Source organism: Pleurodeles waltl, chromosome 7, assembly GCF_031143425.1.
Source record: "Pleurodeles waltl isolate 20211129_DDA chromosome 7, aPleWal1.hap1.20221129, whole genome shotgun sequence".
NCBI lineage: Eukaryota > Metazoa > Chordata > Amphibia > Caudata > Salamandridae > Pleurodeles > Pleurodeles waltl.
Window position 1 is genome coordinate 668,090,043 of NC_090446.1, and position 16,270 is coordinate 668,106,312.

At 42.3% G+C, this 16,270-nt stretch overlaps 1 long non-coding RNA gene across 1 annotated transcript; it reads left to right on the top strand.

The window, feature by feature from the left end:
• Window positions 1-797: 797 nt before the first annotated feature.
• On the top strand, window positions 798-8,435 carry LOC138247299 (uncharacterized). Its single transcript, XR_011194421.1, has 3 exons — window positions 798-992; window positions 6,713-6,816; window positions 7,913-8,435. It is a non-coding gene; the product is annotated as an uncharacterized lncRNA (long non-coding RNA).
• The last annotated feature ends 7,835 nt before the right edge of the window (window positions 8,436-16,270 follow it).

Sequence of the window (16,270 nt, forward strand, 5' to 3'; positions counted from 1 at the left end):
AAATTGCGACCCCATAGCGACTATGGGCACTCACGGATATGGAGGCCTGCTGTAGTCAGCAGACCCCCATGTTCGTGACTGCTTTTAAATAAAGCATTTTTTTTTTTTCAGGTGTAGCCCGTTTTCCTTAAAGGAAAACGAGCTGCACTTAAAAAAAAAATGAAACCTTTTGTTTTGGAAAAAATATTTTGGGGTCCAGTCACAAAGGGGAAGTGGTCCCATGGGGACCCCTTCCCGTTTGCGAGTAGGTTACCATTCACTTTAAGTGGATGGTAACTGCGACTCCCAAATGGAGGTGCATACCACTCTGACTCGCAAATAGGAAGGGAACACCCCTTCCTATTTGCGACTCTGCAATGCATTTTGCGAGTCGGTCCCGACTCGCAAAATGCATTTCTGCATAGCAAACTCAGGTTTGCAACTCGCAAACGGTGATTTTCGCAGTTTGCGACTCGCTAACCGTTTGCTACATCTGGCCCTTAGTCCCTGGTGTTTCTTTTATATCTTCAATTTCCTCCCATTCTCTCTATTTTTTATTTGGTTTTCTCAAATAAAATTTTGGGTATTTTCATTAATGTTTTTCCAATAGATTTTGTTAGTGTTTTTTAATCCCAAATTAGTGCCCATAGTTCACTTAATACATTTACCACTGGGCTGATATTGCAATGGTAACATTTCTAAGATGGCGCCCACGTTTTGTACATAATCCCTTCTTGCTATCGTATCCGTGAGTAAGCTGTCCTCAATAGGACGCATTTATCTCCATGCCCATGGTTTACGAAATACGTTCACTACTGGGCTGACCTTGCAGCGATCAACACTTCCAAGATGGCGCCCATGAAGTTTTGAAGTCCCTTTTTGTTTTCAATTACGGAAGTAAGCCGTCCTTAATAGGACGCTTTTCTCTCCATGCCGGCATGCGTTTTCGCCGACCGGAGAGCGCGACTTGACTCTGCGGACACGTTACTCCATGTCCTTTGGCAATTTGTGAGGTGAGTGAGTCCTCTCTTTTTCTTGGTAATAGCGGCTGTTTCTGACCGCGAACGAGTGGTTATGTTGTGCGGTTTAGTAATCGTTATAATTTTTTTCAGATATGGAGGTGTTTATACACAAACCTTCAATGCAGTAAGATCGGGAGGGGTATTTACACACACCTCCAGCGTCTCAAAAAGGATTTATATTTGTAGTCCTCGATATCGGGTGGGTTTTTGCTCTGATTTTTTCTAATTTTACTTTATTATGAACTCGGGTTGGTTTCTATTATGGTTTTCTCAGATTGATCTGACCTTTTTGTATTAACTTTTTTCAGAGACACTTAGTAATTGACATTAAGAAATTAAGAAAGAATTCTGAACGTCTTTATGTTTGCTACATTTTCAACAGTTCATCGAGGTATGAACTTCCATTTGCATTACCTTTGGATGTTTAGGGAGCCTTTTTTTCTCATTCTTTTTTCTATTTATTGGATAACTTTGGCTCACTTCTTACTAACTTTCGACTATGGGGTTCTCCATGGTTGCCCCGCAAATCTTAACTCACGTGGGTGTCATGGCTAGGCATGTCTCGATGGGTCAACTTTTATGCTGTTTCTTATGCTTAACCAGCACGCTCTAGGTGGCTTCATTGTTTGCATGTTTTTCACGAGTGTTACAACTAGTCAACTTTAGGTGTTTATACATTGGTGCTCAACGTAAAATCACTTGGATATTAGTGTTTGATTTGTGCGACTTTGTCGCATTAGATATCCTGTATACAAAAATCCTTATGTATACCTTTTAAGACCTGATACAGAGTGGTTTCATGGAATACTGGTCACAATTATATCTTTCACAGCCCTGAGGAAGTCGTAGAGAGTATCTTCTCTCAAAGACGAAACACGTGTTGGCTGTTTTCTGTTATCAGACTTCAACAATAAACTGGATTCATGCTGAACATCTATCGGTCCACACTGTACTTGATTTTGGAAGAGAATTCTACTGTACATGTATATGAACATCGGACTTTTATTGATTCACGAGTGCGTTGACTTTTGTTGATCAGGTTCTGTTGTTCTATTGAAAAACTTAGGAGGAGTGGGAGGACCCTCCAGCCAGGAGCACAGTGCCCTTGATTTATTCACAAAATAACTTGGTAATTCACTGCGAGCGCCGAACCCTATAAACTGTCTTCCCTCTGTATGACACACTCTGCCTACATTCCACCCAGAATATGTTTTAATCACAAAAGGTTGATTAAACTAATTGCATTTGCCAATGGTTGTTGGTTTTGTGTGGTGGACCTGCAGCCCTAGTTGCATATATTCTTATCCATACTGATGTGCATTCCACAGATGTATCCGTGCAATGTGTGAGGTCATGTGTACCCTGTGTCAGGATTGGGCCCCATGGCAGTGGCAGGACAAATTACCATGGATAGACTGCACAGGCCCAACTTCTTCCATTGATTGTTTTACTTGGGCAAATCATGATGACCATAGTTACCAATGATGCTCCCCCCCTTGTCACACATGTTCCATGCAGCCATTGCAACTCTCACACTGAGTTGTGACAGTGTTCTGTTACAACATTACTACATTTCTATTTTTGGACATCCACTACCTCATGTGTGGGCTCCTTGCATCCATCTTATTTGGATATAATGTAGTTGTGTGTGATGACCTATTGATAAACAAGTTGGCAACGTGGATGTACAAAATATATTGTGGTCCATAGATTGTGTCCTTCAGTTGTCACATATCAGTGATAAGGCTGTTAGTGATGTGTGTGATGTTGGCAGTACAATCTTATACATCACATATGATGTCGCAACAGTACTTGTCAGATTCATATTTGTAACATGCTCCCTGAGGTTAGACTCACATTCCTATGGTATATGTAGTGGAGATTGAAGAGACCAAAGCAGGATTGGTTCTATAAGTGAAGTTTTTATTTACAAAATTTAAACGGTCAATAAAGTGGTTTTTAAGTGAAAACGTTCTCAACTATGTGCTGTCTCCGGCGTACCCCACCAGCTGTGTTGTGCTGTTTCCCCTCCATTTCTCCACCACCATCCTCCTCCTCCTTCTCAGGCAGGTCATCAACATGGTTTACATGGGAACGTTCATCCACACACATCTGTTGTGCAAGAAAGCACATGTCAGGATGACTTTGCACACAATGTGTGGGGCATATAGGAGGCTACCACCTGTGAGGTCCAGGCACCTGAATCTTGATTCCAGTATGCCAAATGTCCTTTCCATGATGTTGTGTGTCTTATGATGTCCCTCATTGCATGCACACTCTGCTGCTGTGCTTGCAAATGGGGTCATCATCTATGGCTGAATGTCATAACCCTAATCCGCTGTAAAAGATAAAAGGTGTAAGTTGTTAAGGCTTGCAACAGGTTTGTCATGTAGCATGGCAGTTGTTATATTGAGTTGATTGTGACTCATACATGTTTGTGGTATGGTTTAAGTTCCTGTCCATGTGCAAAGTTTTATTAGCACTGTGTTGCTGAACATACCAATCTTTGGTAATGGCTTAAGGATCTGGGACATATGGTTTGGAATACTCACTGATGCTCAGTATGCATATGTACCATGTGATGTGTAGTGCACCTTTGTATCAGTGTGCTATTACTAGAGGGGACATGACACAGCCGCACAACACAATGTGGTCAGATGTGGTGACAACGTGGTAGCACTACAGAGCCTGGACATCCCAGCCATTTTGACATGTGTCATTACAGATGAAGTGCAACACTTAGGCCCATTTAAATGAGTAAGTGACAATGCACAACACAGCTCCAACATTGGCAGCACTGTGCTGCATCATTTTCACTCCGCAGGAATGCACCATGTGTGACTTGTCACTAAGCAACCCTTTGTTGTCCCCTGCACCGGTGCCTAATATGCAGCCATGCACCGACACTACCAACCTTGCACCAGGGTGCTTGGCTAGCTTCCCTGTGGAGGTGGATGTAACCGTGCAGGAAGAGACACCTTCCTATACATATACTGTTTTGATGGACAATTGGTTCTTTCTTTGTGTGCAGCAGTATGCAGCATGCACAGGTGGCACATTCATAAGAAGTCAAATCCCAGTCTATTTCCTTATTGCAACCTGGAAACCGCAAACCTGGGGTGGTGTTTGATGCTGGCACTGCCTCGGGTTTTAGGTGACACCTACATCTGAGTCAGCATCATCATGCTATGTATCTTGTGGTGACAGACATGCAGTAAAACACATTCCATGCCCCTTCCATGCTAAGTGCTGCGTGGGAGGGTGGCCAATTTATAATGTGGCTTCAAGTCACAAAAGAGTGGTCATTCGCCAACTTGTACATAGAGTGCAGGCCATGACAACGGCACTGCGGGATCTTACATAGGTTGCTTAGTAATCCTGAGTGGCAGCTGATGTTTGTGCCAGCCATCAGGTGTCCAAGGGTGTGTATCCCATTGTTTCAGGATGATCAAAATTACTATCAGTGTCTCTCCTACCTTCCAAAACATGATTCAGCATTTATACTGTCACCACATGCACAGTGCAGGCTATGGCATGGAGCTAAGCTACTTAGCAAATGTGTCCCTTAGCACAGTGCATGTAAGGTCAGGGATGTCCTAAATACTCCTACAGTGTCCCACTATGGCATCCATGGTCTGCACTGTCTAACAGTGACTCTGTTCCATGGTGGGCCATTTATTGTTTATGGTACAGACATGATGGTGTTGTGGGTCAGTAAGTGTTGCATGTGAGGTGGAACTACAATAGGTGTGGTGCCACTTCTCACAAATCTGGCACATGGTTTGTGATGGCCGTTAATTTTGTATTCCTCTGTGTGTGACCCAATATGTCAGGCAGATGTATGTGCACATTTCAGGTAAGTCAGTTATATGTTGATGAGAAATGGTTGGTATTGGTACCAGTTGTCTGGCATTTGATGTTTGTTCTGGCAGTGACTTGTACAGCATGATTTGAGGGATCTGTGCCTATGTGTGACTTATATAACATGAGCATGGTGTATCCCATTGACATTGCTGTGCTATTCTTTGTTTGGTGTACTATGTGTGAAGTGTACATCGTAGGCAACCTGTGGGCACTTGTTGTGGTTTGTGTACATCTTCTGTTAGCTAAGGATACATATCTCCACTTGTCCTTCATGTGGTGTGACTGTCAATTTGTGGGTGTGTTACGTACATGTGGGTATATGTGTTTGTGGTGTGCACTGATTGTGCTGTACTGCAGCATGGTGCATATGTGTTGTTACTTTCACATCAGTATTACCCCCGTCATGTGTTTTTGGAGTGGTGTGTGTCTTGTGTGTCCTACAGGGTTGGTGTGTTGCGTGTATATTGCTAGGTTTGTTGACTTACCCACAAGTAGGCAATTTCCATATTGGCCATACTGGAAGAGTTTGTTGATCCTGCTGTGCTGGAACATGAAGGCATCATGGACACTCCTAGCATACTTGGCCAAAATGTTTGTGAATAGTCCCCGGTGGTCCACTATTGCCTGCACATTTATGGAATGTGTGTGTTTTCAATTCCGGTACAAATGCTCTGTTGCTGCATGTGGAACAAGCCGGACATGGGTGCAGTCAATTGCACCGAACACACGCAGGAAGGCAGAAAATTGGTCGAACCCCTGTTTTATCTCCTGCTGCAGTTGCTGGGTGTTGGGGAAGCTGATATGGAGAGGTGTCAGAGAGATAATTGCTTCTAAAACCTTTGGCAGGAACACTGAGATTGACGGCTGTGACGCACCAGCAACCAGGGCACTCGTTGATTGAAATGAGCCACTTGCCAGCACATGCAGGATAGCTAGCAGCTTTGTCACAGGTGGTATATTGTGGGGGGGTCTGCAGGCTGGCTATAATCTGTGACTCAATGTGGTGCAGCAGGTGTAGTATGGCTTGCCAATTAAATCTGTATATCCTTATGATTTCTTGTTCCCTGAGGCCAAGGAGGGTTGTCCTTTTTCTGAATATCCTCTCCTGCCTTCTGCGTTGCCTTTGTGGGTCCCGTTGTGGTGGTTGTGGCTGCTGCAGTGGAGGATGCTGTTGTTGTCTCTGTCCTCTGCGTCGTTTCACAAGCTGGAGCAGTAGCACTTCCATATTGTCCTGTGGGTTGGTAATGTTGCTTCTGTGTGTTTTCCTTAAGTAGTGGTGTGCAGGCCTCATTTTAATGCCTGGTCTGACCCACGCGTTAAATTTTTATGCATATCGGAGTTAACATAATTTTTTGGGTTCGCTTCCCACCCGTACATCATTTTTGCCCAGGTGGATCAATATGGCACTAGGCGCTTTGAGTCATTTTTTGGACAGGAATGCCTACCTTGCATCTCATTGATGCAAGGTGGTTTCATGCATCGAAAAATTATGTTAACTTCAATACTTTGATGATAGACGGGTCTAGCGTCAAAATATCAATATGGAGTAAAGTTTGCACTGAATTAGCGTAAAAAAATTACGCTAATTCAGCGCAAAGCAAGTACAAATATGGGCCTAAGATTCATTGATAGCTAGTTCTGCACCTGCATTACCAAAAGTTTTTGTTTTTTTACTCGACTACCTGGCTTTTAAAAAATTACCAACCAACAAAGTGCCTACCTGATATTCTGATAGAAGAGAAGTCCGTAACTGAAATATATTGCCGTATTGGGGTTGTATTTTGCTATTACAAAAAAACAATAGGGGAAGACGTGGCTGGAGTCTAAATTGTATAATTTTTTTTTAGCCGCACCGAAGCCCAGTGCTGGGGCCAGCAACAACAGTGCCAGCAAAGACGTGGCTGCAGGAGCGGATGAGGGGGAGGCTTGGTGGTGGCAGTGGCGGGCAGTGGTAAGTCCCATTGATTGCTTATTGACAATTAGTAATATAGTCACTACAAGGGTGTACTAGTCTTTGTTGACTCACTCATCAACATCCTGCTTTAGCAGATGCAGCAGGAGTTAAGTATTAATGGCCTTTTCTATCTGCAACTCAGCAGACTAAGGTTCATAAAATGAACTTGAACTATGGTGTGTTTTGGAAAATTTAAAGAAGGATTGAAGGGGAAAGGATGGGTGAAATATAATATGAGTGAAAGGATGTGTGCATGAAAGGGTGCATAATAATCATATAAGTGGGTGATGAGGATGATAAGATGCATGGGTGGGTGAAGGGTGGATGATAGGGTGTACGGGTGAAAGGATGCCAGCCCAGGTGATTGAAAGGGTATGGGTGAAAGGATTTCATGCCTGGATGGGTGAACGGACTCCTCGAGTGGGTTAGATCTCTTGGGTGGGTGAATGGGTGAAAGGATGCATGGATGTTTATTGGGTAAATGGATGTTGGTGAAAGTTTAAGAGAGAGCCATGTTTGGAATTTGGATGGTTTTAAATTGCGAAGGACTGGATGAGAGAATGTAAAGTGTAAATGGTGTGCATCAGAGCCAAGGGTAAAGAATATGAGTTCCAGAATAACACATTTGAAATGGTGAATAGATTAATGCTTCAAATGAAGAAACAAGGGATCTCTTTTAGATGGGGCGTTCTTCTCACCTACTTTACTTGCTTGAGGTGGTTTTTATCAAAGGTTTGATTCGAAGGGTTGGATGGTATTTCATAATATTCCCTTGACTCGCAGTATTTTTCAAGCAAGGCAGGTAATATATATCCCAGAATCGATAGTACAGCTGCCCCAGCTGCAGACACTAGTGAGTACAACTAGCGTGCCTGCTGAGCTAGCAATGCCACCATTAATTTAGCAGAGCTTGAGAGAGAAAAATACTTGTACTTCTTAGTGCATAATGTCTGTGACTCTAATCACCTTAAAATGATATGGCCTAAAGTGACCAGAAAATGTATTGCTACTGTGGCACTACACTACATGAATGTAAGCAAGTGTTTTGCTCAGAGCATTGTTTACAATTTCTCTTTTTTCTTTCTTGATATAGCTATTACTATTGGTCCACCATCATGGCAGGAAATAGTAGCCCAGCTGTGGCGGCAGAAGCTGGATGATAAAATGGGCAGTGTGCCAATGGCTGGTGGTCCTCAAGGAAGAGGAGGAGGAAGCTGCAGCAGCAGTTTCTGCCAGTATTCAGGGCCCCAGACAGGCCCTATCACCTCCAGTCCAACAACACCAGTGCTGTAGTACCAGGGCATCCGTCTGCCACCATAACATCCCTGCTGTCCCCCTCGGACACTGTTTTCCAATGCCGCGTCCTTTGGAGGCTGGCGCTGGTAGAGGCCAGGCATGCTTGCATTGAGGGGCTCCTCAGACAAATCCTGGGTAGCCTTTAGTGCCCTCCTCTGCCCCTTTTTTAACCTTTTATTTTGGTGGGTGGGACTTGTTGTGGGTGGAGAGGGTGGGAATGGGTTTTTGCAGGACTTTTCTATTTTGTTTTGTGTTATATCAGGGACAATTTGACAGTTTTGTGGGGACATTGGTTGGGGAAAGGGACATTAGTTTAGGGATGGGGTGGGCCAGTTGTGGGTGGAAGGGGTGGGTATTTATTCTTTTTGTTAGGGACGGGGGAAAATAAATATTTATTTACAGTTATATATGCCTAAAATCTTTTTTGGGGTGTTTTAAAATTCTGCCTTTACACAGCATGTTTTTCAAATCTGCTGCTAGTGTATTCCTTTTAGAATAGCATGTTTGAAAATATGCTTATAGTGTACAACAATTATGTGGTGAGGTACCCTTGTCCTAATAGTCCCCTAGTCTCTGCAGTGCATTCTGAAAAATGTAACCCATAGGAGTGGAGCAGAGAGATTTGCCATTGCCAATTATATTGCCTAAACTAAAAGTACACCAATGCTCCTTAATTCCCTTACCTGAAAAGATGAAGTGAAGGCTGCATGGTTTCTCAAGGTACCAGGGTGGTGTAGTATTAGCATGCTAATCTCACTAGCAGTGAAGGCATCAGAAGCAAGGTACCACTCCACCTAGGTTAACTCAAATGAAGATCCTGCACACTGTGTGGACGTTGCTTCTATCACATCTGGCCAGTTAAGTGTGTGATTAATCGGTTGTGTAAATTATAAAGTAACACCTCAATAAATCACACAGCCCCGGGGAAGAGGGTTAGGGATTTGATAAATGGATGGGAAAGGGATTTGGGGAAAGGTGTGACAAAAAGACAAACACTACACAAACACAATGTTCATCTGGGAAATGAACAGGAGTCTGTTGTGGGAGGAATAGAAAAAATAAATATGCATGACTCTGATAACTTTACATTCCGTCAGCCCCAGTGAGACTCCAAGTTGTTATAGTATATATAAAAATGTTTGGTCACCTAGGTTTGCAAAATAATACATATAATTAATATTGGGGTGAAACTAACACACACAGTTCTAAAAAAATATTATTGAAAAAAAAATGATACTAGTCTGTATTGCCAAATATGGTGGTGCTTCTGCAATCTTCTTGGACTGCCCCATCAATTTTCTTGGCTGCCTGCCTGAAGTGGTCTAATAAGGTAAGCATGAGTTTATGCTGCAGGAGAAAAGAAAGACTGTGGATTGTAAAACAGAAATGATTATCATGATATTGTGTAATCAAGAAGGATTGAATGGAAGGTAGGCTTCATGAGGAGTAGTGTACCAAGAAGACTCAGAGGTGGCAGATCAAGAGCAAAGATCTTTGTGACCATTCATTTTATGACTGCTGTGTGATTCATTGAGAGCAATTACAAAACCCAACAATCACAGACAAGTGGCAGTATGTATCTGGATGATCAAACTTGCAATTGTCATGATCATCATAACATTTAGCCTAGAGCATGTGCATATTGTGACATTATCATCCATCATGTCTGTCTCCTTCAGTTTCCTAAAACAGGCTCCCCACCCAACCACATAGTTTCAAGTTTGAGCCATCCAGAAGACACACACAGCAGTACTGAATTTCCCAAATCAAATAATCAATGCACCTCTCACCACCAGTCCACAGATTGGAGTAGGCCTGTTAGACTCATCATCATCCATGTTGATGTCTATGAAAGTGATAACATCCTTCTTCTGGCAGTTTTTTAAGTTGTTAAATCAAACTCCGATTCCTTCCATCATCCTCCAGACTCTGATTAAAGAGTAAAATGTGCAACTCCATGCTAACTGCTCCCGGGAGTCACAGTATCCCAATCCAATTGAGATAGAGAGACCTGTAGTGCATAGATGTGTTTAACAACAAGAGAAACATTGAGTACCTTTTTTTTCTGGATTAGAATTTTGTTTGCTAGCTAAATGGACTGGTCCGGTCTTCTTTGACAAAAATGAACCAGAAAACGAAGCACCAGAAAACAAAGCAGTGTGAAATGCCAGCAAATAAATTTCACTACGTGTCAAAGGGGAAGTAAAATGAAATCACCTTCAGGAAAACAATTATCAGCCGTTATTATTATGCCTCCAACACTATAAATCAATCACTACACAAACCCAAGCAAGCGTAATATTATAGTTAAACAAAAAGCACCAACTCGCACTATCTGCCACCACTAGACATGAGTCAAACAAACCATCTCATCATTGAAACAAGAATCCCTCATATCACTTGTTGAAGAATATAGCATTTCTTACCTGTTCCAATCAAGCATAGTGGCACATTACTGATCCTCTTTGATTCAGGAATTGAAACAAACACAGGCATGTAAGTTGTTAATCGAATATGTGAGGCAAGCCTGCTAGGGGACACAAAGGAAGGATAGGCACGGAATGGAGGAAGGCATTGTCTCAAATCTCCTTGAAGTGATTTTGGGGAGTTTAGGGGCTTCTTTAATACACACTGGTCCAAATCCAATCCGGTTATACATGTGCCTAAAACAGTTGTGGTTCATTAGTCATTTAGACAGAAACAAATAATATAAAATAATAAGGTTCCCTCAGCTAACTACAGTCTTTTTTTTCTCAAAGCAGCTCATCAATAGAAGAAAGTAGAAAGTTCTATGGTGCCTCAGGTCTAGTCAGTGAAGTAGAGTTCATCCTCAAACTCAGGTGGTTCACCCAGAAGTTGGTCAGCTGCTATAAAGTGTTGAATCATTTTGATCATGGTCCATCTCTTGATGTTTTGGGGCAAGAGACTGGTCAGTCTCACTGTGACAACTGTACCAGCTGCACTAACCCCACAGTCAGCAAACACACTGGCTACAGGGCAAACCAAATACTTTATTGTCAGTCTGCTGAGCCCTGGCCATTGGTGCCTCTTACCAAACCAATACACTAATGGGTTTTGAACCAGACCTCCTTTGGGTCCTCCAAGTAGGCCTAGACCACCCTCTCAATAGTCGTTGGTGCTCCACCTTGCTCAACCTTTTTTGCCTTCACCTCTGTTGTAGGATCACTAGGCTAAAGGTATTTTGACCTTCCCTAATGAATTTTGCATGATCCTCATGTTGCTTAGTTACCTTTTACTACTGAGATTGTTTTATTTATATTTTAACCTGTTTTTACATGCCCGTGTTCAGTGGCATTTTGACACTTCTCTCCTCACTAAAACGGCCATTTTCCATCCTCATGCTTGTTTCAACTAGAGCCACCGTTTTGGGAGGCGGTCTAGTCTTTCTTGCCTGCAGCTCCGGCCCACTATAAACGGCTTGATAAAGCGAGCGCGCATCAGACGCGTGTAGCGGGTGTGCTGCTGGTGCACCATAGGCGCGCCTAGGGCAAGCCCGTCTGCTCCCATCGGCACCCAATCGAGACCAGGGACCAGGAATGCTACCCAGGGCTCTCCTGAAAGCTTAGTCTACTCAGCTTCTCAACTGTTAGCTATCAGGAAGGACACTTCTCACCTCTGTAAACACTCTTTAAATCCTGACTCCCCTATTATACATTGCAATGTATGTCACTGGTCTCCATTTTCTCATTTCCTATTTCAGCAGTGGAACAGCTTTGGTGGAGGTTGCCAAATCCTTCTACTCAACTGTAGTTCCCTGCTTGTGCATGAACTCCATATTTTCTCACTATTAATTGATCATGCTCTGGAGGCGTTATTTCGAACAGAAACCTGACTATCCAAGGATTCTGGTCCCGATATAGCTATGGCTCTTCCCCATGATTATCATATACTCCGATTAGACAGACCTCACTCCCAAGGAGGTGGAATCACAATCATTGTTAAAATACTATAAATTATACTACCCAAAATTTGTCTATTCCAGACTTTGAAAGTCTCTTTTTCTCATTAACAATCAATTCTACCTTTACTCTCTCCGGAACGTTAATTTATTGTCATCCTGGTCCGGAGAGGAAATTTCTTCAGGCTTTACAAGTACTTATATCAGACTTTGCCCGTAGGAACCATTTTGGGTGATTTTAATATTCAGTTGATGATGAATATAATCTGGCAAACACTCTGTTGACGGACCTAGCAGCTTTAGCTCTGCCACAGTTGATCCAAGGCCCCACTCAGATTAAAGGACACAACATCGACTTGGTGATTAGTAATTTGTCAGACCTTTCGGTTTTGCCTCTACTCCCTCTAGTTTGGACTGATCACTATCTAATTTCTCTTTCACTCCTTCCTACCCCTTCAACCCTACAGTCCTCATTTAGCACTACCACCCATCACACCTGGCCTAAGTTAAGTCACAAAAACTGGATAGCTAGTTTAGAACTTCATCGTCCGTTCTCCACTACTAATGTGACTTGCTTTGCGTCAACATTTAATGAATGGATTTCCAGCTCCCTGGACAATGTACTTTCAGCTAAGACCATCTATAGCATTGCACATACCAAGAAGTCCTCTTGGTTTTCTCCTAAGATATGGCAACCTAAAAAGATATGTAAACAGTTAGAAAGGAAATGGAGAAATACCTATGACGATGACTCTAAACGTGAATATAGGGCAGCAACTAGAGACTATCATGCGGAAATTAAAACCGTGCAAGGACTGTTCTGTGCTGCAAGAATAGAACAATCCTCCAATTCTCCTAAAGAAATCTTTAAAAATGTTAAAGAATTAACTCAAGACCCTTCTCCTTACAGCCCAATTCAAGCATCTTCGGAGCACAGTAACAATTTGGCAGCTTTCTTTCACGAAAAAGTTCTTGACATTCAACGAGGCTTCTTCCACCTCTCCGCACAAGATGCCTGACATTTAAGACCCTTCGAATGTCACTTTCATAGCTTTTCTGCCTTTGACTGAGAACCTAGTTCTTGATCTCCTATGCACTATAAAATCAGACTCTCCCCTTGATCCGGCCCCTCCATCTCTATTAATCCTATAGCGTAAATGCATGATTAAACACTGGCACGTGTTAACAGCAGATGTAGCGATTAGGGGTTTCATTTCCAATACCCTGACTTTTACATACCGTAGGGGACGAACCCTTAAGAATACATTGTGTCCCAGCTACCCTAGTGCACGTCAACATGAAGATTCGCTAACTAGGTGCAGTAAGGTTTCTATAAGTGTGGTCATTGTGGAATGTGTAAATGGGCCAGGTCTGGAATTTCCACCTTCAATAACCGGGTTGGTGACCAATTCCGCATTGTTTCAAATATTACATGTAACAGTAATTATGTTATATACATGATTGTGTGTAAATGCGGTTTGTATTATGTGGGTAGCATGATCAGAGCATTAAAAACAAGAGTGAGTAAACATTATAGAGCTATGAAACAAGAGGATGATCGGTACCCAATAGTAATACACATGAAACAATGTTCCAAACAGGGTCAGATAAAGAGTTTTGAATTCTTTGGGTTTGAACACACACATGAGGATCCCCGTGGGGGGAATAGGGAACTATCACTTAGAAAGCGAGAAAGCTATTGGATTCTGAAACTGAGAGCAGTGGAGGAAGGTCTCAACACGAATTACGAAATGGAGTATTTCTTGGGTGAATGATTTGCCCGTATGTAACAACCAATATGGTTCATAATCGTACTGTGATCTTGTCTTCTTAGATTATAATTGTGTCAATAATTATAAAGTTGAAATTATTTTCCAGCCAATGGCTGGTATTTACTTATTACACTGTGTGGAGTATTTTGTGATCCTGAGAATTGATCCATATCAATGATGCTCTCATCACTGACACACTATACATGTGAAATAGTTTGCCGCTGAATAGACACAAATGTTATTTCTACTGTTATCAATGATGGAGTGAATATTATGGCTTGAATATGTTCTTAGATTGTGGGACTTGTGGGTCCTTTTTTTTTTATCACTTCCCTTTACGACTCATATTAGCACGGTGATATGCTGGTGATTTGGTAATCTTATGCTTGCTTACCATCTGTCTAATATCTACACTATACATAATGTTACTAACTTTGTTCATCCCTTTTCTCCAAGCACATAGTGGGGTTAATTACAGGACAGGGATTAGTACTTTATTTTCCCTGGATGATGTCTTGGATTAGGATCATAGGGCCAGATGTAGCAACTTTGCAAATTGCGACTTACAATTTGCGAGTCCGAGCGACTCGCAAATTGCAACTCGCAATTTGCAATGCAGAACGGTGTCTCAGACTATGGGGTCGCAAAGACCCACTTCATTAATATTAATGAGGTGGGTCGCAAATTGCGACCCCATAGCGACTATGGGCACTCACGGATATGGAGGCCTGCTGTAGTCAGCAGACCTCCATGTTCGTGACTGCTTTTAAATAAAGCATTTTTTTTTTTTCAGGTGTAGCCCGTTTTCCTTAAAGGAAAACAAGCTGCACTTAGAAAAAAAATGAAACCTTTTGTTTCGGAATTTTTTCAGGGCAGGTAGTGGTCCCTTGGACCACTACCTGCCCTGAAAAATTATTTTGGGGTCCAGTCACAAAGGGGAAGGGGTCCCATGGGGACCCCTTCCCGTTTGCGAGTAGGTTACCATCCACTTTAAGTGGATGGTAACTGCGACTCCCAAATGGAGGTGAATACCACTCTGACTCGCAAATAGGAAGAGAACACCCCTTCCTATTTGCGACTCTGAAATGCATTTTGCGAGTCGGTCCCGACTCGCAAAATGCATTTCTGCATAGCAAACTCAGGTTTGCAACTCGCAAACGGTGATTTTCGCAGTTTGCGACTCGCTAACCGTTTGCTACATCTGGCCCCTAGTCCCTGGTGTTTCTTTTATATCTTCAATTTCCTCCCATTCTCTCTATTTTTTATTTGGTTTTCTCAAATAAAATTTTGGGTATTTTCATTAATGTTTTTCCAATAGATTTTGTTAGTGTTTTTTAATCCCAAATTAGTGCCCATAGTTCACTTAATACATTTACCACTGGGCTGATATTGCAATGGTAACATTTCTAAGATGGCGCCCACGTTTTGTACATAATCCCTTCTTGCTATCGTATCCGTGAGTAAGCTGTCCTCAATAGGACGCATTTATCTCCATGCCCATGGTTTACGAAATACGTTCACTACTGGGCTGACCTTGCAGCGATCAACACTTCCAAGATGGCGCCCATGAAGTTTTGAAGTCCCTTTTTGTTTTCAATTACGGAAGTAAGCCGTCCTTAATAGGACGCTTTTCTCTCCATGCCGGCATGCGTTTTCGCCGACCGGAGAGCGCGACTTGACTCTGCGGACACGTTACTCCATGTCCTTTGGCAATTTGTGAGGTGAGTGGGTCCTCCCTTTTTCTTGGTAATAGCGGCTGTTTCTGGCCGCGAACGAGTGGTTATGTTGTGCGGTTTAGTAATCGTTATAATTTTTTTCAGATATGGAGGTGTTTATACACAAACCTTCAATGCAGTAAGATCGGGAGGGGTATTTACACACACCTCCAGCGTCTCAAAAAGGATTTATATTTGTAGTCCTCGATATCGGGTGGGTTTTTGCTCTGATTTTTTCTAATTTTACTTTATTATGAACTCGGGTTGGTTTCTATTATGGTTTTCTCAGATTGATTTGACCTTTTTTGTATTAACTTTTTTCAGAGATACTTAGTAATTGACATTAAGAAATTAAGAAAGAATTCTGAACGTCTTTATGTTTGCTACATTTTCAACAGTTCATCGAGGTATGAACTTCCATTTGCATTACCTATGGATGTTTAGGGAGCCTTTTTTTCTCATTCTTTTTTCTATTTATTGGATAACTTTGGCTCACTTCTTACTAACTTTCGACTATGGGGTTCTCCATGGTTGCCCTGCAAATCTTAACTCACGTGGGTGTCATGGCTAGGCATGTCTCGATGGGTCAACTTTTATGCTGTTTCTTATGCTTAACCAGCACGCTCTAGGTGGCTTCATTGTTTGCATGTTTTTCACGAGTGTTACAACTAGTCAACTTTAGGTGTTTATACATTGGTGCTCAACGTAAAATCACTTGGATATTAGTGTTGGATTTGTGCGACTTTGTC